The sequence below is a fragment of the Ascidia mentula genome, chromosome 4 (assembly GCF_947561715.1).
Source record: "Ascidia mentula chromosome 4, kaAscMent1.1, whole genome shotgun sequence".
Classification (NCBI taxonomy): Eukaryota; Metazoa; Chordata; class Ascidiacea; order Phlebobranchia; family Ascidiidae; genus Ascidia; species Ascidia mentula.
The window spans coordinates 10,197,176-10,215,336 of NC_138569.1; the positions used below are offsets into that span (position 1 = coordinate 10,197,176).

Here is an 18,161-nt window from a genome sequence, read left to right on the forward strand (position 1 = left end):
TAGCCTAGCAAAAACCAATCTGGTCCGTGTTCTTGTGCGACAGAAAAGGTGCAGATGCTGGATAGAAATCGTCCGACTCCAATTTCGGTTGAAGGAACTTCATCGGATATTTCTCATTTTCACATTTGACAGCGATGAAATGCTCTTTTCGACTTGTTTCATATGCTACTAAGAGCACAGGTGGCAATGGTCGAGGCGCTTGGATTCACCATCAATTCCTGGAAAATTATTGCAAAAAAAGTATTTGTGAGTTTTTCTTCTTACTTGTTGTGGTTCACATAAAAAAGATCCTCCACAATTGCGACACAGCTATAGATTCGATTTGTAATCGTTCTCTTTTCATTGGGTATACAAAAAATCTAAGAAGGTCTCGATCAAACAAAACCTACTATGGTATGTCGTCACATTCGATGTCGACATTTCCAGCATCGTTTGTCAAACAAAACATGGGGAATCTATAGTCGCTGGCACAATATTATTTTCGCTCTAAAAAAAGCTTGGAAATGCCTCGACCCGGGATTGAACCAGGGACCTTTAGATCTTCAGTCTAACGCTCTCCCAACTGAGCTATCGAGGCGCATCGGTGGCCAGTACGGGGCTCGAACCCGCTACATTTGCGTTATTAGCACAACGCTCTAACCAACTGAGCTAACCCGCCGCACGTAAAGCCATCTTCTATTTGAGATTGCATTCAGAGAATATATGTGAAGAGGTTACTTCTTGAGTGTTATCTTTTCTGAAATAAAATTAATCCCTTTGAAACTGTTTTTCCAACCGCGTGTTCCCTCTTTGAAGTGGCAAGGAAGTTGCAATGGGTGAAGAAGACAAACAGGCTGAAATCACTGTATCTTCGATATTAAAACAGCATTGAATCCAACAAAACAAACTTCAAATTTGCATTGGTCGGGAATCGAACCCAGGCCTCCCGCGTGGCAGGCGAGAATTCTACCACTGAACCACCAATGCTAAGCTTCCCAAACCGGGAATCGAACCCGGGCCGCCTGGGTGAAAGCCAGGAATCCTGACCACTAGACCATTTGGGAGGGCCTCAAAAGATCATAGCAGTATTGATCAATATCCTAGTTTAGCCTAGCAAAAACCAATCTGGTCCGTGTTCTTGTGCGACAGAAAAGGTGCAGATGCTGGATAGAAATCGTCCGACTCCAATTTCGGTTGAAGGAACTTCATCGGATATTTCTCATTTTCACATTTGACAGCGATGAAATGCTCTTTTCGACTTGTTTCATATGCTACTAAGAGCACAGGTGGCAATGGTCGAGGCGCTTGGATTCACCATCAATTCCTGGAAAATTATTGCAAAAAAAGTATTTGTGAGTTTTTCTTCTTACTTGTTGTGGTTCACATAAAAAAGATCCTCCACAATTGCGACACAGCTATAGATTCGATTTGTAATCGTTCTCTTTTCATTGGGTATACAAAAAATCTAAGAAGGTCTCGATCAAACAAAACCTACTATGGTATGTCGTCACATTCGATGTCGACATTTCCAGCATCGTTTGTCAAACAAAACATGGGGAATCTATAGTCGCTGGCACAATATTATTTTCGCTCTAAAAAAAGCTTGGAAATGCCTCGACCCGGGATTGAACCAGGGACCTTTAGATCTTCAGTCTAACGCTCTCCCAACTGAGCTATCGAGGCGCATCGGTGGCCAGTACGGGGCTCGAACCCGCTACATTTGCGTTATTAGCACAACGCTCTAACCAACTGAGCTAACCCGCCGCACGTAAAGCCATCTTCTATTTGAGATTGCATTCAGAGAATATATGTGAAGAGGTTACTTCTTGAGGAGTGTTATCTTTTCTGAAATAAAATTAATCCCTTTGAAACTGTTTTTCCAACCGCGTGTTCCCTCTTTGAAGTGGCAAGGAAGTTGCAATGGGTGAAGAAGACAAACAGGCTGAAATCACTGTATCTTCGATATTAAAACAGCATTGAATCCAACAAAACAAACTTCAAATTTGCATTGGCCGGGAATCGAACCCAGGCCTCCCGCGTGGCAGGCGAGAATTCTACCACTGAACCACCAATGCTAAGCTTCCCAAACCGGGAATCGAACCCGGGCCGCCTGGGTGAAAGCCAGGAATCCTGACCACTAGACCATTTCGGAGGGCCTCAAAAGATCATAGCAGTATTGATCAATATCCTAGTTTAGCCTAGCTAAAACCAATCTGGTCCGTGTTCTTGTGCGACAGAAAAGGTGCAGATGCTGGATAGAAATCGTCCGACTCCAATTTCGGTTGAAGGAACTTCATCGGATATTTCTCATTTTCACATTTGACAGCGATGAAATGCTCTTTTCGACTTGTTTCATATGCTACTAAGAGCACAGGTGGCAATGGTCGAGGCGCTTGGATTCACCATCAATTCCTGGAAAATTATTGCAAAAAAAGTATTTGTGAGTTTTTCTTCTTACTTGTTGTGGTTCACATAAAAAAGATCCTCCACAATTGCGACACAGCTATAGATTCGATTTGTAATCGTTCTCTTTTCATTGGGTATACAAAAAATCTAAGAAGGTCTCGATCAAACAAAACCTACTATGGTATGTCGTCACATTCGATGTCGACATTTCCAGCATCGTTCGTCAAACAAAACATGGGGAATCTATAGTCGCTGGCACAATATTATTTTCGCTCTAAAAAAAGCTTGGAAATGCCTCGACCCGGGATTGAACCAGGGACCTTTAGATCTTCAGTCTAACGCTCTCCCAACTGAGCTATCGAGGCGCATCGGTGGCCAGTACGGGGCTCGAACCCGCGACATTTGCGTTATTAGCACAACGCTCTAACCAGCTGAGCTAACCGGCCGCACTTAAAGCCATCTTCTATTTGAGATTGCATTCAGAGAATATATGTGAAGAGGTTACTTCTTGAGGAGTGTTATCTTTTCTGAAATAAAATTAATCCCTTTGAAACTTTTTTTCCAACAGCGTGTTCCCTCTTTGAAGTGGCAAGGAAGTTGCAATGGGTGAAGAAGACAAACAGGCTGAAATCACTGTATCTTCGATATTAAAACAGCATTGAATCCAACAAAACAAACTTCAAATTTGCATTGGTCGGGAATCGAACCCGGGCCTCCCGCGTGGCAGGCGAGAATTCTACCACTGAACCACCAATGCTAAGCTTCCCAAACCGGGAATCGAACCCGGGCCGCCTGGGTGAAAGCCAGGAATCCTGACCACTAGACCATTTGGGAGGGCCTCAAAAGATCATAGCAGTATTGATCAATATCCCAGTTTAGCCTAGCAAAAACCAATCTGGTCCGTGTTCTTGTGCGACAGAAAAGGTGCAGATGCCGGATAGAAATCGTCCGACTCCAATTTCGGTTGAAGGAACTTCATCGGATATTTCTCATTTTCACATTTGACAGCGATGAAATGCTCTTTTCGACTTGTTTCATATGCTACTAAGAGCACAGGTGTCAATGGTCGAGGCGCTTGGATTCACTATCAATTCCTATAAAATTATTGCAAAAAAAGTATTTGTGAGTTTTTCTTCTTACTTGTTGTGGTTCACATAAAAAAGATCCTCCACAATTGCGACACAGCTATAGATTCGATTTGTAATCGTTCTCTTTTCATTGGGTATACAAAAAATCTAAGAAGGTCTCGATCAAACAAAACCTACTATGGTATGTCGTCACATTCGATGTCGACATTTCCAGCATCGTTTGTCAAACAAAACATGGGGAATCTATAGTCGCTGGCACAATATTATTTTCGCTCTAAAAAAAGCTTGGAAATGCCTCGACCCGGGATTGAACCAGGGACCTTTAGATCTTCAGTCTAACGCTCTCCCAACTGAGCTATCGAGGCGCATCGGTGGCCAGTACGGGGCTCGAACCCGCGACATTTGCGTTATTAGCACAACGCTCTAACCAGCTGAGCTAACCCGCCGCACGTAAAGCCATCTTCTATTTGAGATTGCATTCAGAGAATATATGTGAAGAGGTTACTTCTTGAGGAGTGTTATCTTTTCTGAAATAAAATTAATCCCTTTGAAACTTTTTTTCCAACAGCGTGTTCCCTCTTTGAAGTGGCAAGGAAGTTGCAATGGGTGAAGAAGACAAACAGGCTGAAATCACTGTATCTTCGATATTAAAACAGCATTGAATCCAACAAAACAAACTTCAAATTTGCATTGGTCGGGAATCGAACCCGGGCCTCCCGCGTGGCAGGCGAGAATTCTACCACTGAACCACCAATGCTAAGCTTCCCAAACCGGGAATCGAACCCGGGCCGCCTGGGTGAAAGCCAGGAATCCTGACCACTAGACCATTTGGGAGGGCCTCAAAAGATCATAGCAGTATTGATCAATATCCCAGTTTAGCCTAGCAAAAACCAATCTGGTCCGTGTTCTTGTGCGACAGAAAAGGTGCAGATGCTGGATAGAAATCGTCCGACTCCAATTTCGGTTGAAGGAACTTCATCGGATATTTCTCATTTTCACATTTGACAGCGATGAAATGCTCTTTTCGACTTGTTTCATATGCTACTAAGAGCACAGGTGGCAATGGTCGAGGCGCTTGGATTCACCATCAATTCCTATAAAATTATTGCAAAAAAAGTATTTGTGAGTTTTTCTTCTTACTTGTTGTGGTTCACATAAAAAAAGATACTCCACAATTGCGACACAGCTATAGTTTCGATTTGTATTCGTTCTCTTTTCTTTGGGTATAAAAAATATCCAAGAAGGTCTCGATCAAACAAAACCTGATATGGTATGTCGTCACATTCGATGTCGACATTTCCAGCATTGTTTGTCAAACAAAACATGGGGAATCTATAGTCGCTTGCACAATACTATTTCCATTCTAAAAACGCTTGGAAATGCCTCGACTCGGGATTGAACCAAGGACCTTTAGATGTTCAGTCTAACGCTCTCCCAACTGAGCTATCGAGGCGCGTCGGTGGCCAGTACGGGGCTCGAACCCGCGACATTTGCGTTATTAGCTCAAGGCTATAACCAACTGAGCTAACCGGCCGCACGTAAAGCCATCTTCTATTTGAGATTGCATTCAGAGAATATATGTGAAGAGGTTACTTCTTGAGGAGTGTTATCTTTTCTGAAATAAAATTCATCCCTTTGAAACTGTTTTTCCAACCGCGTGTTTCCTCTTTGAAGTGGTAAGGAAGGTGCAATGGGTGAAGAAAACAAACAGGCTAAAATCACTGTATCTTCGATATCAAAACAGCATTGAATCCAACAAAACAAACTTCAAATTTGCATTGGCCGGGAATCGAACCCGGGCCTCCCGCGTGGCAGGCGAGAATTCTACCACTGAACCACCAATGGTAAGCTTCCCAAACCGGGAATCGAACCCGGGCCGCCTGGGTGAAAGCCAGGAATCCTGACCACTAGACCATTTGGGAGGGCCTCTAAAGATCATAGCAGTATTGATCAATATACAAATGTAGCCTAGCAAAAACCGATCTGGTCCGTGTTTTTGTGCGACAGAAAAGGTGCAGATGCTGGATAGAAATCGTCCGACTCAAATTTCGGTTGAAGGAACTTCATCGGATATTTCTCATTTTCACATTTGACAGCGATGAAATGCTCTTTTCGACTTGTTTCGTATGCTACTAAGAGCACATGTGGCAATGGTCGAGGCGCTTGGATTCTTCATCAATTCCTATAAAATTATTGCATAAAACGTATTTGTGAGTTTTTCTTCTTACTTGTTGTGGTTCACATAAAAAAAGATACTCCACAATTGCGACATAGCTATAGTTTCGATTTGTATTCGTTCTCTTTTCATTGGGTATACAAAAAATCAAAGAAGGTTTCGATCAAACAAAACCTACTATGGTATGTCGTCACATTCGATGTCGACATTTCCAGCATCGTTTGTCAAACAAAACATTGGGAATCTATAGTCGCTTGCACAATATTATTTTCGCTCTAGGAAAGCTTGGAAATGCCTCGACCCGGGATTGAACCAGGGACCTTTAGATCTTCAGTCTAACGCTCTCCCAACTGAGCTATCGAGGCGCGTCGGTGGCCAGTACGGGGCTCGAACCCGCGACATTTGCGTTATTAGCACAACGCTCTAACCAACTGAGCTAACCGGCCGCACGTAAAGGCATCTTCTATTTGAGATTGCATTCAGAGAATATATGTGAAGAGGTTACTTCTTGAGGAGTGTTATCTTTTCTGAAATAAAATTCATTACTTTGAAACTGTTTTTCCAACCGCGTGTTCCCTCTTTGAAGCGGTAAGGAAGTTGGAATGGGTGAAGAAGACAAACAGGCTAAAATCACTGTATCTTCGAGATTAAAACAGCATTGAATCCAACAAAACAAACTTTAAATTTGCATTGGTCGGGAATCGAACCCGGGCCTCCCGCGTGGCAGGCGAGAATTCTACCACTGAACCACCAATGCTAAGCTTCCCAAACCGGGAATCGAACCCGGGCCGCCAGGGTTAAAGCCAGGAATCCTGACCACTAGACCATTTTGGAGGGCCTCTATAGATCGTAGCAGTATTGATCAATATCCTAGTTTAGCCTAGCAAAAACCAATCTGGTCCGTGTTCTTGTGCGACAGAAAAGGTGCAGATGCTGGATAGAAATCGTCCGACTCCAATTTCGGTTGAAGGAACTTCATCGGATATTTCTCATTTTCACATTTGACAGCGATGAAATGCTCTTTTCGACTTGTTTCATATGCTACTAAGAGCACAGGTGGCAATGGTCGAGGCGCTTGGATTCACCATCAATTCCTATAAATATTATATGCGCAAAAGTGCCATAATAATCAATGAGATTTGGGTGAAAGCCGAGCCGATATCGCTATTGGATCCCTAATAGTTGTGTAACCGAAATTAGCTTCCTCCACAATTGCTACACAGCTATAGTTTCGATTTGTATTCGTTCTCTTTTCATTGGGTGGTCAAAAAATCTAAGAAGGTCTCTTGGTATGTCGTCACATTCGATGTCGACATTTCCAGCATCGTTTGTCAAACAAAACTTGGGGTATCTATAGTCGCTGGCACAATATTATTTTCGCTCTAAAAAAAGCTTGGAAATGCCTCGACCCGGGATTGAACCAGGGACCTTTAGGTCATCAGTTTAACGCTCTCCCAACTGCGCTATCGAGGCGCATCGGTGGCCAGTACGGGGCTCGAACCCGCGACATTTGCGTTATTAGCACAACGCTCTAACCAACTGAGCTAACCGGCCGCACGTAAAGCCATCTTCTATTGGAGATTGCACTTAGAGAATATATGTGAAGAGGTTACTTCTTGAGGAGTGTTATCTTTTCTGAAATAAAATTAATCCCTTTGAAACTGTTTTTCCAACCGCGTGTTCCCTCTTTGAAGTGGCAAGGAAGTTGCAATGGGTGAAGAAGACAAACAGGCTGAAATCACTGTATCTTCGATATTAAAACAGCATTGAATCCAACAAAACAAACTTCAAATTTGCATTGGCCGGGAATCGAACCCGGGCCTCCCGCGTGGCAGGCGAGAATTCTACCACTGAACCACCAATGCTAAGCTTCCCAAACCGGGAATCGAACCCGGGCCGCCTGGGTGAAAGCCAGGAATCCTGACCACTAGACCATTTGGGAGGGCCTCTAAAGATCATAGCAGTATTGATCAATATCCTAGTTTAGCCTAGCAAAAACCAATCTGGTCCGTGTTCTTGTGCGACAGAAAAGGTGCATATGCTGGATAGAAATCGTCCGACTCCAATTTCGGTTGAAGGAACTTCATCGGATATTTCTCATTTTCACATTTGACAGCGATGAAATGCTCTTTTCGACTTGTTTCATATGCTACTAAGAGCACAGGTGGCAATGGTCGAGGCGCTTGGATTCACCATCAATTCCTATAAAATTATTGCAAAAAAAGTATTTGTGAGTTTTTCTTCTTACTTGTTGTGGTTCACATACAAAAAGATCCTCCACAATTGCGACACAGCTATAGATTCGATTTGTAATCGTTCTCTTTTCATTGGGTATACAAAAAATCTAAGAAGGTCTCGATCAAACAAAACCTACTATGGTATGTCGTCACATTCGATGTCGACATTTCCAGCATCGTTTGTCAAACAAATCATTAGGAATCTATAGTCGCTGGCACAATATTATTTTCGCTCTAAAAAAAGCTTGGAAATGCCTCGACCCGGGATTGAACCAGGGACCTTTAGATCTTCACTCTAACGCTCTCCCAACTGAGCTATCGAGGCGCGTCGGTGGCCAGTACGGGGCTCGCACCCGCGACATTTGCGTTATTAGCACAACGCTCTAACCAACTGAGCTAACCGGCCGCACGTAAAGCCATCTTCTATTTGAGATTGCATTCAGAGAATATATGTGAAGAGGTTACTTCTTGAGGAGTGTTATCTTTTCTGAAATAAAATAAATCCCTTTGAAACTGTTTTTCCAACCGCGTGTTCCCTCTTTGAAGTGGCAAGGAAGTTGCAATGGGTGAAGAAGACAAACAGGCTGAAATCACTGTATCTTCGATATTAAAACAGCATTGAATCCAACAAAACAAACTTCAAATTTGCATTGGCCGGGAATCGAACCCGGGCCTCCCGCGTGGCAGGCGAGAATTCTACCACTGAACCACCAATGCTAAGCTTCCCAAACCGGGAATCGAACCCGGGCCGCCTGGGTGAAAGCCAGGAATCCTGACCACTAGACCATTTGGGAGGGCCTCAAAAGATCATAGCAGTATTGATCAATATCCTAGTTTAGCCTAGCAAAAACCAATCTGGTCCGTGTTCTTGTGCGACAGAAAAGGTGCAGATGCTGGATAGAAATCGTCCGACTCCAATTTCGGTTGAAGGAACTTCATCGGATATTTCTCATTTTCACATTTGACAGCGATGAAATGCTCTTTTCGACTTGTTTCATATGCTACTAAGAGCACAGGTGGCAATGGTCGAGGCGCTTGGATTCACCATCAATTCCAATAAAATTATTGCAAAAGAAGTATTTGTGAGTTTTTCTTCTTACTTGTTGTGGTTCACATAAAAAAGATCCTCCACAATTGCGACACAGCTATAGATTCGATTTGTAATCGTTCTCTTTTCATTGGATATACAAAAAATCTAAGAAGGTCTCGATCAAACAAAACCTACTATGGTATGTCGTCACATTCGATGTCGACATTTCCAGCATCGTTTGTCAAACAAAACATGGGGAATCTATAGTCGCTGGCACAATATTATTTTCGTTCAAAAAAAGCTTCGAAATGCCTCGACCCGGGATTGAACCAGGGACCTTTAGATCTTCAGTCTAACGCTCTCCCAACTGAGCTATCGAGGCGCATAGGTGGCCAGTACGGGGCTCGAACCCGCGACATTTGCGTTATTAGCACAACGCTCTAACCAACTGAGCTAACCGGCCGCACGTAAAGCCATCTTCTATTTGAGATTGCATTCAGAGAATATATGTGAAGAGGTTACTTCTTGAGGAGTGTTATCTTTTCTGAAATAAAATTAATCCCTTTGAAACTGTTTTTCCAACCGCGTGTTCCCTCTTTGAAGTGGCAAGGAAGTTGCAATGGGTGAAGAAGACAAACAGGCTGAAATCACTGTATCTTCGATATTAAAACAGCATTGAATCCAACAAAACAAACTTCAAATTTGCATTGGCCGGGAATCGAACCCGGGCCTCCCGCGTGGCAGGCGAGAATTCTACCACTGAACCACCAATGCTAAGCTTCCCAAACCGGGAATCGAACCCGGGCCGCCTGGGTGAAAGCCAGGAATCCTGACCACTAGACCATTTGGGAGGGCCTCAAAAGATCATAGCAGTATTGATCAATATCCTAGTTTAGCCTAGCAAAAACCAATCTGGTCCGTGTTCTCGTGCGACAGAAAAGGTGCAGATGCTGGATAGAAATCGTCCGACTCAAATTTCGGTTGAAGGAACTTCATCGGATATTTCTCATTTTCACATTTGACAGCGATGAAATGCTCTTTTCGACTTGTTTCATATGCTACTAAGAGCACAGGTGGCAATGGTCGAGGCGCTTGGATTCACCATCAATTCCTATAAAATTATTGCAAAAAAAGTATTTGTGAGTTTTTCTTCTTACTTGTTGTGGTTCACATAAAAAAGATCCTCCACAATTGCGACACAGCTATAGATTCGATTTGTAATCGTTCTCTTTTCATTGGGTATACAAAAAATCTAAGAAGGTCTCGATCAAACAAAACCTACTATGGTATGTCGTCACATTCGATGTCGACATTTCCAGCATCGTTTGTCAAACAAAACATGGGGAATCTATAGTCGCTGGCACAATATTATTTTCGCTCTAAAAAAAGCTTGGAAATGCCTCGACCCGGGATTGAACCAGGGACCTTTAGATCTTCAGTCTAACGCTCTCCCAACTGAGCTATCGAGGCGCATCGGTGGCCAGTACGGGGCTCGAACCCGCGACATTTGCGTTATTAGCACAACGCTCTATCCAACTGAGCTAACCGGCCGCACGTAAAGCCATCTTCTATTTGAGATTGCATTCAGAGAATATATGTGAAGAGGTTACTTCTTGAGGAGTGTTATCTTTTCTGAAATAAAATTAATCCCTTTGAAACTGTTTTTCCAACCGCGTGTTCCCTCTTTGAAGTGGCAAGGAAGTTGCAATGGGTGAAGAAGACAAACAGGCTGAAATCACTGTATCTTCGATGTTAAAACAGCATTGAATCCAACAAAACAAACTTCAAATTTGCATTGGCCGGGAATCGAACCCGGGCCTCCCGCGTGGCAGGCGAGAATTCTACCACTGAACCACCAATGCTAAGCTTCCCAAACCGGGAATCGAACCCGGGCCGCCTGGGTGAAAGCCAGGAATCCTGACCACTAGACCATTTGGGAGGGCCTCAAAAGATCATAGCAGTATTGATTAATATCCTAGTTTAGCCTAGCAAAAACCAATCTGGTCCGTGTTCTCGTGCGACAGAAAAGGTGCAGATGCTGGATAGAAATCGTCCGACTCAAATTTCGGTTGAAGGAACTTCATCGGATATTTCTCATTTTCACATTTGACAGCGATGAAATGCTCTTTTCGACTTGTTTCATATGCTACTAAGAGCACAGGTGGCAATGGTCGAGGCGCTTGGATTCACCATCAATTCCTATAAAATTATTGCAAAAAAAGTATTTGTGAGTTTTTCTTCTTACTTGTTGTGGTTCACATAAAAAAGATCCTCCACAATTGCGACACAGCTATAGATTCGATTTGTAATCGTTCTCTTTTCATTGGGTATACAAAAAATCTAAGAAGGTCTCGATCAAACAAAACCTACTATGGTATGTCGTCACATTCGATGTCGACATTTCCAGCATCGTTTGTCAAACAAAACATGGGGAATCTATAGTCGCTGGCACAATATTATTTTCGCTCTAAAAAAAGCTTGGAAATGCCTCGACCCGGGATTGAACCAGGGACCTTTAGATCTTCAGTCTAACGCTCTCCCAACTGAGCTATCGAGGCGCATCGGTGGCCAGTACGGGGCTCGAACCCGCGACATTTGCGTTATTAGCTCAACGCTCTAACCAACTGAGCTAACCGGCCGCACGTAAAGCCATCTTCTATTTGAGATTGCATTCAGAGAATATATGTGAAGAGGTTACTTCTTGAGGAGTGTTATCTTTTCTGAAATAAAATTAATCCCTTTGAAACTGTTTTTCCAACCGCGTGTTCCCTCTTTGAAGTGGCAAGGAAGTTGCAATGGGTGAAGAAGACAAACAGGCTGAAATCACTGTATCTTCGATATTAAAACAGCATTGAATCCAACAAAACAAACTTCAAATTTACATTGGCCGGGAATCGAACCCGGGCCTCCCGCGTGGCAGGCGAGAATTCTACCACTGAACCACCAATGCTAAGCTTCCCAAACCGGGAATCGAACCCGGGCCGCCTGGGTGAAAGCCAGGAATCCTGACCACTAGACCATTTGGGAGGGCCTGATAAGATCATAGCAGTATTGATCAATATCCAAATGTAACCTAGCAAAAACCAATCTGGTCCGTGTTCTTGTGCGACAGAAAAGGTGCAGATGCTGGATAGAAATCGTCCGACTCGAATTTCGGTTGAAGGAACTTCATCGGATATTTCTCATTTTCACATTTGACAGCGATGAAATGCTCTTTTCGACTTGTTTCATATGCTACTAAGAGCACAGGTGGCAATGGTCGAGGCGCTTGGATTCACCATCAATTCCTATAAAATTATTGCAAAAAAAGTATTTGTGAGTTTTTCTTCTTACTTGTTGTGGTTCACATACAAAAAGATCCTCCACAATTGCGACACAGCTATAGATTCGATTTGTAATCATTCTCTTTTCATTGGGTATTCAAAAAATCTAAGAAGGTCTCGATCAAACAAAACCTACTATGGTATGTCGTCACATTCGATGTCGACATTTCCAGCATCGTTTGTCAAACAAAACATGGGGAATCTATAGTCGCTGGCACAATATTATTTTCGCTCTAAAAAAAGCTTGGAAATGCCTCGACCCGGGATTGAACCAGGGACCTTTAGATCTTCAGTCTAACGCTCTCCCAACTGAGCTACCGAGGCGCATCGGTGGCCAGTACATGGCTCGAACCCGCGACATTTGCGTTATAAGCACAAGCCATCTTCTATTTGAGATTGCATTCAGAGAATATATGTGAAGAGGTTACTTCTTGAGGAGTGTTATCTTTTCTGAAATAAAATTAAACCCTTTGAAACTGTTTTTCCAACCGCGTGTTCCCTCTTTGAAGTGGCAAGGAAGTTGCAATGGGTGAAGAAGACAAACAGGCTGAAATCACTGTATCTTCGATATTAAAACAGCATTGAATCCAACAAAACAAACTTCAAATTTGCATTGGCCGGGAATCGAACCCGGGCCTCCCGCGTGGCAGGCGAGAATTCTACCACTGAACCACCAATGCTAAGCTTCCCAAACCGGGAATCGAACCCGGGCCGCCTGGGTGAAAGCCAGGAATCCTGACCACTAGACCATTTGGGAGGGCCTGAAAAGATCATAGCAGTATTGATCAATATCCTAGTTTAGCCTAGCAAAAACCAATCTGGTCCGTGTTCTTGTGCGACAGAAAAGGTGCAGATGCTGGATAGAAATCGTCCGACTCGAATTTCGGTTGAAGGAACTTCATCGGATATTTCTCATTTTCACATTTGACAGCGATGAAATGCTCTTTTCGACTTGTTTCATATGCTACTAAGAGCACAGGTGGCAATGGTCGAGGCGCTTGGATTCACCATCAATTCCTATAAAATTATTGCAAAAAAAGTATTTGTGAGTTTTTCTTCTTACTTGTTGTGGTTCACATACAAAAAGATCCTTCACAATTGCGACACAGCTATAGATTCGATTTGTAATCATTCTCTTTTCATTGGGTATACAAAAAATCTAAGAAGGTCTCGATCAAACAAAACCTACTATGGTATGTCGTCACATTCGATGTCGACATTTCCAGCATCGTTTGTCAAACAAAACATGGGGAATCTATAGTCGCTGGCACAATATTATTTTCGCTCTAAAAAAAGCTTGGAAATGCCTCGACCCGGGATTGAACCAGGGACCTTTAGATCTTCAGTCTAATGCTCTCCCAACTGAGCTACCGAGGCGCATCGGTGGCCAGTACGGGGCTCGAACCCGCGACATTTGCGTTATAAGCACAAGCCATCTTCTATTTGAGATTGCATTCAGAGAATATATGTGAAGAGGTTACTTCTTGAGGAGTGTTATCTTTTCTGAAATAAAATAAATCCCTTTGAAACTGTTTTTCCAACCGCGTGTTCCCTCTTTGAAGTGGCAAGGAAGTTGCAATGGGTGAAGAAGACAAACAGGCTGAAATCACTGTATCTTCGATATTAAAACAGCATTGAATCCAACAAAACAAACTTCAAATTTGCATTGGCCGGGAATCGAACCCGGGCCTCCCGCGTGGCAGGCGAGAATTCTACCACTGAACCACCAATGCTAAGCTTCCCAAACCGGGAATCGAACCCGGGCCGCCTGGGTGAAAGCCAGGAATCCTGGCCACTAGACCATTTGGGAGGGCCTGAAAAGATCATAGCAGTATTGATCAATATCCTAGTTTAGCCTAGCAAAAACCAATCTGGTCCGTGTTCTTGTGCGACAGAAAAGGTGCAGATGCTGGATAGAAATCGTCCGACTCCAATTTCGGTTGAAGGAACTTCATCGGATATTTCTCATTTTCACATTTGACAGCGATGAAATGCTCTTTTCGACTTGTTTCATATGCTACTAAGAGCACAGGTGGCAATGGTCGAGGCGCTTGGATTCACCATCAATTCCTATAAAATTATTGCAAAAAAAGTATTTGTGAGTTTTTCTTCTTACTTGTTGTGGTTCACATACAAAAAGATCCTCCACAATTGCGACACAGCTATAGATTCGATTTGTAATCGTTCTCTTTTCATTGGGTATACAAAAAATCTAAGAAGGTCTCGATCAAACAAAACCTACTATGGTATGTCGTCACATTCGATGTCGACATTTCCAGCATCGTTTGTCAAACAAAACATGGGGAATCTATAGTCGCTGGCACAATATTATTTTCGCTCTAAAAAAAGCTTGGAAATGCCTCGACCCGGGATTGAACCAGGGACCTTTAGATCTTCAGTCTAACGCTCTCCCAACTGAGCTATCGAGGCGCATCGGTGGCCAGTACGGGGCTCGAACCCGCGACATTTGCGTTATTAGCTCAACGCTCTAACCAACTGAGCTAACCGGCCGCACGTAAAGCCATCTTCTATTTGAGATTGCATTCAGAGAATATATGTGAAGAGGTTACTTCTTGAGGAGTGTTATCTTTTCTGAAATAAAATTAATGCCTTTGAAACTGTTTTTCCAACCGCGTGTTCCCTCTTTGAAGTGGCAAGGAAGTTGCAATGGGTGAAGAAGACAAACAGGCTGAAATCACTGTATCTTCGATATTAAAACAGCATTGAATCCAACAAAACAAACTTCAAATTTACATTGGCCGGGAATCGAACCCGGGCCTCCCGCGTGGCAGGCGAGAATTCTACCACTGAACCACCAATGCTAAGCTTCCCAAACCGGGAATCGAACCCGGGCCGGCTGGGTGAAAGCCAGGAATCCTGACCACTAGACCATTTGGGAGGGCCTGATAAGATCATAGCAGTATTGATCAATATCCAAATGTAACCTAGCAAAAACCAATCTGGTCCGTGTTCTTGTGCGACAGAAAAGGTGCAGATGCTGGATAGAAATCGTCCGACTCGAATTTCGGTTGAAGGAACTTCATCGGATATTTCTCATTTTCACATTTGACAGCGATGAAATGCTCTTTTCGACTTGTTTCATATGCTACTAAGAGCACAGGTGGCAATGGTCGAGGCGCTTGGATTCACCATCAATTCCTATAAAATTATTGCAAAAAAAGTATTTGTGAGTTTTTCTTCTTACTTGTTGTGGTTCACATACAAAAAGATCCTCCACAATTGCGACACAGCTATAGATTCGATTTGTAATCATTCTCTTTTCATTGGGTATACAAAAAATCTAAGAAGGTCTCGATCAAACAAAACCTACTATGGTATGTCGTCACATTCGATGTCGACATTTCCAGCATCGTTTGTCAAACAAAACATGGGGAATCTATAGTCGCTGGCACAATATTATTTTCGCTCTAAAAAAAGCTTGGAAATGCCTCGACCCGGGATTGAACCAGGGACCTTTAGATCTTCAGTCTAACGCTCTCCCAACTGAGCTACCGAGGCGCATCGGTGGCCAGTACATGGCTCGAACCCGCGACATTTGCGTTATAAGCACAAGCCATCTTCTATTTGAGATTGCATTCAGAGAATATATGTGAAGAGGTTACTTCTTGAGGAGTGTTATCTTTTCTGAAATAAAATAAATCCCTTTGAAACTGTTTTTCCAACAGCGTGTTCCCTCTTTGAAGTGGCAAGGAAGTTGCAATGGGTGAAGAAGACAAACAGGCTGAAATCACTGTATCTTCGATATTAAAACAGCATTGAATCCAACAAAACAAACTTCAAATTTGCATTGGCCGGGAATCGAACCCGGGCCTCCCGCGTGGCAGGCGAGAATTCTACCACTGAACCACCAATGCTAAGCTTCCCAAACCGGGAATCGAACCCGGGCCGCCTGGGTGAAAGCCAGGAATCCTGACCACTAGACCATTTGGGAGGGCCTGAAAAGATCATAGCAGTATTGATCAATATCCTAGTTTAGCCTAGCAAAAACCAATCTGGTCCGTGTTCTTGTGCGACAGAAAAGGTGCAGATGCTGGATAGAAATCGTCCGACTCGAATTTCGGTGGAAGGAACTTCATCGGATATTTCTCATTTTCACATTTGACAGCGATGAAATGCTCTTTTCGACTTGTTTCATATGCTACTAAGAGCACAGGTGGCAATGGTCGAGGCGCTTGGATTCACCATCAATTCCTATAAAATTATTGCAAAAAAAGTATTTGTGAGTTTTTCTTCTTACTTGTTGTGGTTCACATACAAAAAGATCCTCCACAATTGCGACACAGCTATAGATTCGATTTGTAATCATTCTCTTTTCATTGGGTATACAAAAAATCTAAGAAGGTCTCGATCAAACAAAACCTACTATGGTATGTCGTCACATTCGATGTCGACATTTCCAGCATCGTTTGTCAAACAAAACATGGGGAATCTATAGTCGCTGGCACAATATTATTTTCGCTCTAAAAAAAGCTTGGAAATGCCTCGACCCGGGATTGAACCAGGGACCTTTAGATCTTCAGTCTAACGCTCTCCCAACTGAGCTATCGAGGCGCATCGGTGGCCAGTACGGGGCTCGAACCCGCGACATTTGCGTTATAAGCACAAGCCATCTTCTATTTGAGATTGCATTCAGAGAATATATGTGAAGAGGTTACTTCTTGAGGAGTGTTATCTTTTCTGAAATAAAATAAATCCCTTTGAAACTGTTTTTCCAACCGCGTGTTCCCTCTTTGAAGTGGCAAGGAAGTTGCAATGGGTGAAGAAGACAAAGAGGCTGAAATCACTGTATCTTCGATATTAAAACAGCATTGAATCCAACAAAACAAACTTCAAATTTGCATTGGCCGGGAATCGAACCCGGGCCTCCCGCGTGGCAGGCGAGAATTCTACCACTGAACCACCAATGCTAAGCTTCCCAAACCGGGAATCGAACCCGGGCCGCCTGGGTGAAAGCCAGGAATCCTGACCACTAGACCATTTGGGAGGGCCTGAAAAGATCATAGCAGTATTGATCAATATCCTAGTTTAGCCTAGCAAAAACCAATCTGGTCCGTGTTCTTGTGCGACAGAAAAGGTGCAGATGCTGGATAGAAATCGTCCGACTCCAATTTCGGTTGAAGGAATTTCATCGGATATTTCTCATTTTCACATTTGACAGCGATGAAATGCTCTTTTCGACTTGTTTCATATGCTACTAAGAGCACAGGTGGCAATGGTCGAGGCGCTTGGATTCACCACCAATTCCTATAAAATTATTGCAAAAAAAGTATTTGTGAGTTTTTCTTCTTACTTGTTGTGGTTCACATACAAAAAGATCCTCCACAATTGCGACACAGCTATAGATTCGATTTGTAATCGTTCTCTTTTCATTGGGTATACAAAAAATCTAAGAAGGTCTCGATCAAACAAAACCTACTATGGTATGTCGTCACATTCGATGTCGACATTTCCAGCATCGTTTGTCAAACAAAACATGGGGAATCTATAGTCGCTGGCACAATATTATTTTCGCTCTAAAAAAAGCTTGGAAATGCCTCGACCCGGGATTGAACCAGGGACCTTTAGATCTTCAGTCTAACGCTCTCCCAACTGAGCTATCGAGGCGCATCGGTGGCCAGTACTGGGCTCGAACGCGCGACATTTGCGTTATTAGCACAACGCTCTAACCAACTGAGCTAACCGGCCGCACGTAAAGCCATCTTCTATTTGAGATTGCATTCAGAGAATATATGTGAAGAGGTTACTTCTTGAGGAGTGTTATCCTTTCTGAAATAAAATTAATCCCTTTGAAACTGTTTTTCCAACCGCGTGTTCCCTCTTTGAAGTGGCAAGGAAGTTGCAATGGGTGAAGAAGACAAACAGGCTGAAATCACTGTATCTTCGATATTAAAACAGCATTGA

The 18,161-nt window shown here is 43.1% G+C and overlaps 61 non-coding genes across 61 annotated transcripts; all 61 read right to left on the bottom strand.

Moving 5' to 3' along the window:
- Positions 1 to 504: 504 nt before the first annotated feature.
- Positions 505 to 577, bottom strand: Trnaf-gaa (transfer RNA phenylalanine (anticodon GAA)). Its single transcript has one exon. It is a non-coding gene; the product is annotated as a tRNA-Phe (tRNA).
- Positions 578 to 584: 7 nt separating this feature from the next.
- Trnai-aau (transfer RNA isoleucine (anticodon AAU)) lies at positions 585 to 658 on the bottom strand. The gene has a single exon. It is a non-coding gene; the product is annotated as a tRNA-Ile (tRNA).
- A 237-nt stretch (positions 659 to 895) lies between these two features.
- On the bottom strand, positions 896 to 966 carry Trnag-gcc (transfer RNA glycine (anticodon GCC)). The gene has a single exon. It is a non-coding gene; the product is annotated as a tRNA-Gly (tRNA).
- Positions 967 to 971: 5 nt separating this feature from the next.
- Trnae-uuc (transfer RNA glutamic acid (anticodon UUC)) lies at positions 972 to 1,043 on the bottom strand. Its single transcript has one exon. It is a non-coding gene; the product is annotated as a tRNA-Glu (tRNA).
- Positions 1,044 to 1,589: 546 nt separating this feature from the next.
- Trnaf-gaa (transfer RNA phenylalanine (anticodon GAA)) lies at positions 1,590 to 1,662 on the bottom strand. The gene has a single exon. It is a non-coding gene; the product is annotated as a tRNA-Phe (tRNA).
- Positions 1,663 to 1,669: 7 nt separating this feature from the next.
- Trnai-aau (transfer RNA isoleucine (anticodon AAU)) lies at positions 1,670 to 1,743 on the bottom strand. Its single transcript has one exon. It is a non-coding gene; the product is annotated as a tRNA-Ile (tRNA).
- Positions 1,744 to 1,983: 240 nt separating this feature from the next.
- On the bottom strand, positions 1,984 to 2,054 carry Trnag-gcc (transfer RNA glycine (anticodon GCC)). The gene has a single exon. It is a non-coding gene; the product is annotated as a tRNA-Gly (tRNA).
- A 5-nt stretch (positions 2,055 to 2,059) lies between these two features.
- On the bottom strand, positions 2,060 to 2,131 carry Trnae-uuc (transfer RNA glutamic acid (anticodon UUC)). Its single transcript has one exon. It is a non-coding gene; the product is annotated as a tRNA-Glu (tRNA).
- A 546-nt stretch (positions 2,132 to 2,677) lies between these two features.
- Trnaf-gaa (transfer RNA phenylalanine (anticodon GAA)) lies at positions 2,678 to 2,750 on the bottom strand. Its single transcript has one exon. It is a non-coding gene; the product is annotated as a tRNA-Phe (tRNA).
- A 7-nt stretch (positions 2,751 to 2,757) lies between these two features.
- Positions 2,758 to 2,831, bottom strand: Trnai-aau (transfer RNA isoleucine (anticodon AAU)). Its single transcript has one exon. It is a non-coding gene; the product is annotated as a tRNA-Ile (tRNA).
- A 240-nt stretch (positions 2,832 to 3,071) lies between these two features.
- Positions 3,072 to 3,142, bottom strand: Trnag-gcc (transfer RNA glycine (anticodon GCC)). Its single transcript has one exon. It is a non-coding gene; the product is annotated as a tRNA-Gly (tRNA).
- Positions 3,143 to 3,147: 5 nt separating this feature from the next.
- Positions 3,148 to 3,219, bottom strand: Trnae-uuc (transfer RNA glutamic acid (anticodon UUC)). The gene has a single exon. It is a non-coding gene; the product is annotated as a tRNA-Glu (tRNA).
- Positions 3,220 to 3,765: 546 nt separating this feature from the next.
- On the bottom strand, positions 3,766 to 3,838 carry Trnaf-gaa (transfer RNA phenylalanine (anticodon GAA)). Its single transcript has one exon. It is a non-coding gene; the product is annotated as a tRNA-Phe (tRNA).
- Positions 3,839 to 3,845: 7 nt separating this feature from the next.
- Positions 3,846 to 3,919, bottom strand: Trnai-aau (transfer RNA isoleucine (anticodon AAU)). Its single transcript has one exon. It is a non-coding gene; the product is annotated as a tRNA-Ile (tRNA).
- A 240-nt stretch (positions 3,920 to 4,159) lies between these two features.
- On the bottom strand, positions 4,160 to 4,230 carry Trnag-gcc (transfer RNA glycine (anticodon GCC)). Its single transcript has one exon. It is a non-coding gene; the product is annotated as a tRNA-Gly (tRNA).
- A 5-nt stretch (positions 4,231 to 4,235) lies between these two features.
- Positions 4,236 to 4,307, bottom strand: Trnae-uuc (transfer RNA glutamic acid (anticodon UUC)). The gene has a single exon. It is a non-coding gene; the product is annotated as a tRNA-Glu (tRNA).
- Positions 4,308 to 4,853: 546 nt separating this feature from the next.
- Trnaf-gaa (transfer RNA phenylalanine (anticodon GAA)) lies at positions 4,854 to 4,926 on the bottom strand. The gene has a single exon. It is a non-coding gene; the product is annotated as a tRNA-Phe (tRNA).
- Positions 4,927 to 4,933: 7 nt separating this feature from the next.
- Positions 4,934 to 5,007, bottom strand: Trnai-aau (transfer RNA isoleucine (anticodon AAU)). Its single transcript has one exon. It is a non-coding gene; the product is annotated as a tRNA-Ile (tRNA).
- Positions 5,008 to 5,247: 240 nt separating this feature from the next.
- On the bottom strand, positions 5,248 to 5,318 carry Trnag-gcc (transfer RNA glycine (anticodon GCC)). Its single transcript has one exon. It is a non-coding gene; the product is annotated as a tRNA-Gly (tRNA).
- Positions 5,319 to 5,323: 5 nt separating this feature from the next.
- Trnae-uuc (transfer RNA glutamic acid (anticodon UUC)) lies at positions 5,324 to 5,395 on the bottom strand. Its single transcript has one exon. It is a non-coding gene; the product is annotated as a tRNA-Glu (tRNA).
- A 546-nt stretch (positions 5,396 to 5,941) lies between these two features.
- Positions 5,942 to 6,014, bottom strand: Trnaf-gaa (transfer RNA phenylalanine (anticodon GAA)). Its single transcript has one exon. It is a non-coding gene; the product is annotated as a tRNA-Phe (tRNA).
- Positions 6,015 to 6,021: 7 nt separating this feature from the next.
- Positions 6,022 to 6,095, bottom strand: Trnai-aau (transfer RNA isoleucine (anticodon AAU)). Its single transcript has one exon. It is a non-coding gene; the product is annotated as a tRNA-Ile (tRNA).
- A 240-nt stretch (positions 6,096 to 6,335) lies between these two features.
- Positions 6,336 to 6,406, bottom strand: Trnag-gcc (transfer RNA glycine (anticodon GCC)). The gene has a single exon. It is a non-coding gene; the product is annotated as a tRNA-Gly (tRNA).
- A 643-nt stretch (positions 6,407 to 7,049) lies between these two features.
- Trnai-gau (transfer RNA isoleucine (anticodon GAU)) lies at positions 7,050 to 7,122 on the bottom strand. Its single transcript has one exon. It is a non-coding gene; the product is annotated as a tRNA-Ile (tRNA).
- A 7-nt stretch (positions 7,123 to 7,129) lies between these two features.
- Positions 7,130 to 7,203, bottom strand: Trnai-aau (transfer RNA isoleucine (anticodon AAU)). Its single transcript has one exon. It is a non-coding gene; the product is annotated as a tRNA-Ile (tRNA).
- Positions 7,204 to 7,443: 240 nt separating this feature from the next.
- Positions 7,444 to 7,514, bottom strand: Trnag-gcc (transfer RNA glycine (anticodon GCC)). Its single transcript has one exon. It is a non-coding gene; the product is annotated as a tRNA-Gly (tRNA).
- Positions 7,515 to 7,519: 5 nt separating this feature from the next.
- On the bottom strand, positions 7,520 to 7,591 carry Trnae-uuc (transfer RNA glutamic acid (anticodon UUC)). Its single transcript has one exon. It is a non-coding gene; the product is annotated as a tRNA-Glu (tRNA).
- A 547-nt stretch (positions 7,592 to 8,138) lies between these two features.
- On the bottom strand, positions 8,139 to 8,211 carry Trnaf-gaa (transfer RNA phenylalanine (anticodon GAA)). Its single transcript has one exon. It is a non-coding gene; the product is annotated as a tRNA-Phe (tRNA).
- A 7-nt stretch (positions 8,212 to 8,218) lies between these two features.
- Positions 8,219 to 8,292, bottom strand: Trnai-aau (transfer RNA isoleucine (anticodon AAU)). Its single transcript has one exon. It is a non-coding gene; the product is annotated as a tRNA-Ile (tRNA).
- A 240-nt stretch (positions 8,293 to 8,532) lies between these two features.
- On the bottom strand, positions 8,533 to 8,603 carry Trnag-gcc (transfer RNA glycine (anticodon GCC)). The gene has a single exon. It is a non-coding gene; the product is annotated as a tRNA-Gly (tRNA).
- A 5-nt stretch (positions 8,604 to 8,608) lies between these two features.
- Positions 8,609 to 8,680, bottom strand: Trnae-uuc (transfer RNA glutamic acid (anticodon UUC)). Its single transcript has one exon. It is a non-coding gene; the product is annotated as a tRNA-Glu (tRNA).
- A 545-nt stretch (positions 8,681 to 9,225) lies between these two features.
- Positions 9,226 to 9,298, bottom strand: Trnaf-gaa (transfer RNA phenylalanine (anticodon GAA)). Its single transcript has one exon. It is a non-coding gene; the product is annotated as a tRNA-Phe (tRNA).
- A 7-nt stretch (positions 9,299 to 9,305) lies between these two features.
- Trnai-aau (transfer RNA isoleucine (anticodon AAU)) lies at positions 9,306 to 9,379 on the bottom strand. Its single transcript has one exon. It is a non-coding gene; the product is annotated as a tRNA-Ile (tRNA).
- Positions 9,380 to 9,619: 240 nt separating this feature from the next.
- Trnag-gcc (transfer RNA glycine (anticodon GCC)) lies at positions 9,620 to 9,690 on the bottom strand. Its single transcript has one exon. It is a non-coding gene; the product is annotated as a tRNA-Gly (tRNA).
- A 5-nt stretch (positions 9,691 to 9,695) lies between these two features.
- Positions 9,696 to 9,767, bottom strand: Trnae-uuc (transfer RNA glutamic acid (anticodon UUC)). Its single transcript has one exon. It is a non-coding gene; the product is annotated as a tRNA-Glu (tRNA).
- Positions 9,768 to 10,313: 546 nt separating this feature from the next.
- Positions 10,314 to 10,386, bottom strand: Trnaf-gaa (transfer RNA phenylalanine (anticodon GAA)). Its single transcript has one exon. It is a non-coding gene; the product is annotated as a tRNA-Phe (tRNA).
- Positions 10,387 to 10,393: 7 nt separating this feature from the next.
- Trnai-aau (transfer RNA isoleucine (anticodon AAU)) lies at positions 10,394 to 10,467 on the bottom strand. The gene has a single exon. It is a non-coding gene; the product is annotated as a tRNA-Ile (tRNA).
- A 240-nt stretch (positions 10,468 to 10,707) lies between these two features.
- Positions 10,708 to 10,778, bottom strand: Trnag-gcc (transfer RNA glycine (anticodon GCC)). Its single transcript has one exon. It is a non-coding gene; the product is annotated as a tRNA-Gly (tRNA).
- Positions 10,779 to 10,783: 5 nt separating this feature from the next.
- On the bottom strand, positions 10,784 to 10,855 carry Trnae-uuc (transfer RNA glutamic acid (anticodon UUC)). The gene has a single exon. It is a non-coding gene; the product is annotated as a tRNA-Glu (tRNA).
- Positions 10,856 to 11,401: 546 nt separating this feature from the next.
- Trnaf-gaa (transfer RNA phenylalanine (anticodon GAA)) lies at positions 11,402 to 11,474 on the bottom strand. The gene has a single exon. It is a non-coding gene; the product is annotated as a tRNA-Phe (tRNA).
- Positions 11,475 to 11,481: 7 nt separating this feature from the next.
- On the bottom strand, positions 11,482 to 11,555 carry Trnai-aau (transfer RNA isoleucine (anticodon AAU)). The gene has a single exon. It is a non-coding gene; the product is annotated as a tRNA-Ile (tRNA).
- Positions 11,556 to 11,795: 240 nt separating this feature from the next.
- Trnag-gcc (transfer RNA glycine (anticodon GCC)) lies at positions 11,796 to 11,866 on the bottom strand. The gene has a single exon. It is a non-coding gene; the product is annotated as a tRNA-Gly (tRNA).
- Positions 11,867 to 11,871: 5 nt separating this feature from the next.
- Positions 11,872 to 11,943, bottom strand: Trnae-uuc (transfer RNA glutamic acid (anticodon UUC)). The gene has a single exon. It is a non-coding gene; the product is annotated as a tRNA-Glu (tRNA).
- Positions 11,944 to 12,490: 547 nt separating this feature from the next.
- On the bottom strand, positions 12,491 to 12,563 carry Trnaf-gaa (transfer RNA phenylalanine (anticodon GAA)). Its single transcript has one exon. It is a non-coding gene; the product is annotated as a tRNA-Phe (tRNA).
- A 285-nt stretch (positions 12,564 to 12,848) lies between these two features.
- Trnag-gcc (transfer RNA glycine (anticodon GCC)) lies at positions 12,849 to 12,919 on the bottom strand. Its single transcript has one exon. It is a non-coding gene; the product is annotated as a tRNA-Gly (tRNA).
- A 5-nt stretch (positions 12,920 to 12,924) lies between these two features.
- Positions 12,925 to 12,996, bottom strand: Trnae-uuc (transfer RNA glutamic acid (anticodon UUC)). The gene has a single exon. It is a non-coding gene; the product is annotated as a tRNA-Glu (tRNA).
- A 547-nt stretch (positions 12,997 to 13,543) lies between these two features.
- On the bottom strand, positions 13,544 to 13,616 carry Trnaf-gaa (transfer RNA phenylalanine (anticodon GAA)). The gene has a single exon. It is a non-coding gene; the product is annotated as a tRNA-Phe (tRNA).
- A 285-nt stretch (positions 13,617 to 13,901) lies between these two features.
- Trnag-gcc (transfer RNA glycine (anticodon GCC)) lies at positions 13,902 to 13,972 on the bottom strand. The gene has a single exon. It is a non-coding gene; the product is annotated as a tRNA-Gly (tRNA).
- A 5-nt stretch (positions 13,973 to 13,977) lies between these two features.
- Positions 13,978 to 14,049, bottom strand: Trnae-uuc (transfer RNA glutamic acid (anticodon UUC)). The gene has a single exon. It is a non-coding gene; the product is annotated as a tRNA-Glu (tRNA).
- A 547-nt stretch (positions 14,050 to 14,596) lies between these two features.
- On the bottom strand, positions 14,597 to 14,669 carry Trnaf-gaa (transfer RNA phenylalanine (anticodon GAA)). The gene has a single exon. It is a non-coding gene; the product is annotated as a tRNA-Phe (tRNA).
- Positions 14,670 to 14,676: 7 nt separating this feature from the next.
- Trnai-aau (transfer RNA isoleucine (anticodon AAU)) lies at positions 14,677 to 14,750 on the bottom strand. Its single transcript has one exon. It is a non-coding gene; the product is annotated as a tRNA-Ile (tRNA).
- Positions 14,751 to 14,990: 240 nt separating this feature from the next.
- Positions 14,991 to 15,061, bottom strand: Trnag-gcc (transfer RNA glycine (anticodon GCC)). The gene has a single exon. It is a non-coding gene; the product is annotated as a tRNA-Gly (tRNA).
- Positions 15,062 to 15,066: 5 nt separating this feature from the next.
- Positions 15,067 to 15,138, bottom strand: Trnae-uuc (transfer RNA glutamic acid (anticodon UUC)). The gene has a single exon. It is a non-coding gene; the product is annotated as a tRNA-Glu (tRNA).
- Positions 15,139 to 15,685: 547 nt separating this feature from the next.
- Trnaf-gaa (transfer RNA phenylalanine (anticodon GAA)) lies at positions 15,686 to 15,758 on the bottom strand. The gene has a single exon. It is a non-coding gene; the product is annotated as a tRNA-Phe (tRNA).
- A 285-nt stretch (positions 15,759 to 16,043) lies between these two features.
- Positions 16,044 to 16,114, bottom strand: Trnag-gcc (transfer RNA glycine (anticodon GCC)). The gene has a single exon. It is a non-coding gene; the product is annotated as a tRNA-Gly (tRNA).
- Positions 16,115 to 16,119: 5 nt separating this feature from the next.
- Trnae-uuc (transfer RNA glutamic acid (anticodon UUC)) lies at positions 16,120 to 16,191 on the bottom strand. Its single transcript has one exon. It is a non-coding gene; the product is annotated as a tRNA-Glu (tRNA).
- A 547-nt stretch (positions 16,192 to 16,738) lies between these two features.
- Positions 16,739 to 16,811, bottom strand: Trnaf-gaa (transfer RNA phenylalanine (anticodon GAA)). The gene has a single exon. It is a non-coding gene; the product is annotated as a tRNA-Phe (tRNA).
- Positions 16,812 to 17,096: 285 nt separating this feature from the next.
- Trnag-gcc (transfer RNA glycine (anticodon GCC)) lies at positions 17,097 to 17,167 on the bottom strand. The gene has a single exon. It is a non-coding gene; the product is annotated as a tRNA-Gly (tRNA).
- A 5-nt stretch (positions 17,168 to 17,172) lies between these two features.
- Positions 17,173 to 17,244, bottom strand: Trnae-uuc (transfer RNA glutamic acid (anticodon UUC)). The gene has a single exon. It is a non-coding gene; the product is annotated as a tRNA-Glu (tRNA).
- Positions 17,245 to 17,791: 547 nt separating this feature from the next.
- Trnaf-gaa (transfer RNA phenylalanine (anticodon GAA)) lies at positions 17,792 to 17,864 on the bottom strand. Its single transcript has one exon. It is a non-coding gene; the product is annotated as a tRNA-Phe (tRNA).
- A 7-nt stretch (positions 17,865 to 17,871) lies between these two features.
- On the bottom strand, positions 17,872 to 17,945 carry Trnai-aau (transfer RNA isoleucine (anticodon AAU)). The gene has a single exon. It is a non-coding gene; the product is annotated as a tRNA-Ile (tRNA).
- Positions 17,946 to 18,161: the final 216 nt, after the last annotated feature.